This window comes from Coturnix japonica, chromosome 10 (genome assembly GCF_054131305.1).
Source record: "Coturnix japonica strain WE chromosome 10, WE-NBRP24, whole genome shotgun sequence".
Classification (NCBI taxonomy): domain Eukaryota; kingdom Metazoa; phylum Chordata; class Aves; order Galliformes; family Phasianidae; genus Coturnix; species Coturnix japonica.
In genome coordinates, this window is record NC_140672.1 from 19,857,248 (window position 1) to 19,860,076 (window position 2,829).

A 2,829-nucleotide genomic window follows, 5' to 3' on the forward strand; every position below is an offset into this window, starting at 1 on the left:
GGAAACAACAAAGGAAAATAAAGGGACGCCCGCAACCTCTCCAGCCTGTCCCGGTCTCTCTGGTTGGCTTCCCTCCCCTACAATATATTGACTGCACTGCTCAGTTTGTATCGTCTGCAAACCTGCCATCATCTATGTCACTGACGAAGGAAGATGCTGAAGAGCAACGGTTTATATGGGTTAATACCTTGGAGCCCCTCTCTTCAAGGAGCTAGTTCTGCAAGTCTGAGTCCCACAAAGGGTGGTCTCCATAGACGTTCAAATTCGTGCTGCACAACCCTACTTAATTTTCTGTATTCATTTCTGTATTGATCTCATGTGGATCAAAATAACACAGTCAGTATCTGCAACGAGTCTAGGCCGAGCAAAACTTTTGATGGAGGGAGCAAAGAGATCAAGACAAGATGATGTAGTGCAATGCAGTCAAAGCAGCTGGCCAAGCAAAAGCTATGTGCATGCATTTCCAAGCTGAGCACGCACCTGGAGCTGGGACTGTAACACTCATTGTCAGAAGAATTCCTGAGTACCCTCATAAAGAAAGCTATACACCAGTGTGACTGGAGTCCATTTACACCAATTAGACCTCTTTACATTTTAATAAGCACCATTTACTACTCCAAAGTTGCACTTCCCTTTGCCTTTCCATCTGAAGGGCTTTGAAAAAGTCTCTGAAATAGAAATTCTGTGATTGCTGTAATACACTTGGGTAGGTATCTGGACTTCCATCTTGAGACATCCAGCGCCTTTTACAGAAATAAAGAATACTCAAGGACTTACGCCACCAAATTCCAACTCAGTTTTACACCACTGGTTTTTGATCTGATAGGCAGGAGACAGCGAAAGGCAGCTGCTCAGCAATCCCAGGAAGACAGCTGGGCTCTAGGGAGACAAGAAGGGCAGTAAGGTGACAAACAAAGTGATTATAAGGTTTTATTTAACAGCTCTGTATGGGACGATTCAACTACTTCAAGCTCCAGCAAGCTGCTAGAGACTGATAAAGCAAGACACCTCAGCGACCTCAAAAGCTGACAGCCTTTCAAAAGATAAACTGAACATACCACCTCAAAAAGCATACAATCAATCCATAGAAATTAATCCAGCAAGCAGTCCTATGGTCAAATTGTGTGCTGCCAGTAAAGCCTTTTCATGAGCATTAAGAACATTTCTGGTTAGAGAGTTATCACAACATGGGCAGAAAATACCTAGGAGAATAGGAAAAAGAAAAAAGCAACCTACCCTTACCCTTACCCTACCCTTATCCAACTCCTCTCCCACATTTAGAATTGAAACAAGTTCAAATGCCATAAAAAATTGGGGGAATAAAACCATCTGGTATTTCCCAGGCAAACCACCAAGACCACAGAACCACAGAATAGCCCAAGTTGTAAAGGAACCACGAGGATTATCAAGTCCAACCCGATGCTCCAGGAAGGACAACCTAAACTCAAACGGCCTTTAAGCTGCAGCAGCTCAGGGCCAGGCCCACAGCCTCAGGGAGCATGTTCCACGACCGCTGGTATCAGACACAGCAAGCACAGGGAGCAGGCAGGTAGGCACAGCAAAGCAGCAAGCAAAGCCCAATTTCTCAGAGGGGGCCTGCTAACAGGAAGACCAGACACTGTCCTCCCAAAAAAACTCCACCATTTTGACAGCCAAAACAGAAACTACATTTTCGGTTCTCATGACTCTTCCCTGTGCTCCCAAATAAATAGTTTCGTGACATCCTCTATCACACTGCAACTGCTCAGAAGTAATAATCAAAATTATATCACTCATAAGAAACTCACTTTTGCATGGTGGTAACGAGAGTCCATTCCCATTGTGTCCCTCCGTGTTATGAACACTGCAATTGGCCTTCTGACAGCCTCCTGAATGAATCCACCAAAAGCAAGGAAGCACCCTGCCCTTACTCTGAAGAGAGAAAGAAAGCAAGGTTCATGGAAACAGGCACACAAGGCTCGCAACCAGACACGGTGCTCCAGGCTCCTGATCATGCCAGAGATAGGACTACCACAGTGCCAGAACATGATTTACCACTAAAGGAAACATCTGGGAGCACAATCACAACTTCAGCACAAGCTGTAACGGCTCAGCATATTTAGCTTTCGTATCATACAGCTGGAGAACGAGACACTCCCAAGCATCAGTCAGCAAGCACTCGGATGAGCCAGCCCTTTGGTTTTAATGATGACTGCCACCTTTGACACCTTACCAGAAGATACTTCCATTTATTAGCCTGGACTTCGTTTCTTCCATCAGCAGCTGCTCCTAAACTGCCCTTGATTCATACAGCGATACCATCGACTTCTAGCACGAGCTGACCTGCAAGACAGAGAAAAGAAAGCAGGATGACAACAAACACAGACGTAGCATCCTTTAATTATCTTGAACAACAGCAACAACAAAAACAGGAGATAAGTGCTGCTGTGGATGCACCCCAGTTTATAAAGAAATGGAAAACCAGCCCGGCCTCAGCAGCCCTTATGTATTTCTTACGCATCTGATTAAGCTGACTGCAGTTAGAACCAGGAGAATTTACAGTCTCTTGCAAATGACACCCGTGAAGCAGATCATGATGCAGCAAAAGAAAAAAGCAAAACAAAGAAAAATAAAGAAAGAAAAAAAAAAAGCAAGCCAAAGACCAGGGAATCAAAGTTAAAAAACAACAACAATACAAACAACAAAAAACAACCACACAAAACAGATTAAAAAAAAAAAAAAAAAAAAGGAAATCCATAACATACGTAACAGCAGAAAGATAGGCGCAACAGGAATATATCACAAAAGTAAAAAAAAAAAAAGAATGGCTCACCCACCACTGAGGATGGA

At 43.7% G+C, this 2,829-nt stretch overlaps 1 long non-coding RNA gene across 1 annotated transcript; it reads right to left on the minus strand.

The window, feature by feature from the left end:
• Positions 1-528: 528 nt before the first annotated feature.
• Positions 529-2,435, minus strand: LOC146759467 (uncharacterized). The gene is made up of 3 exons (XR_014932426.1): positions 2,213-2,435; positions 1,788-1,911; positions 529-879 (listed from the first exon to the last, which is right to left on the minus strand). It is a non-coding gene; the product is annotated as an uncharacterized LOC146759467 (long non-coding RNA).
• Between the last annotated feature and the right edge of the window lie 394 nt (positions 2,436-2,829).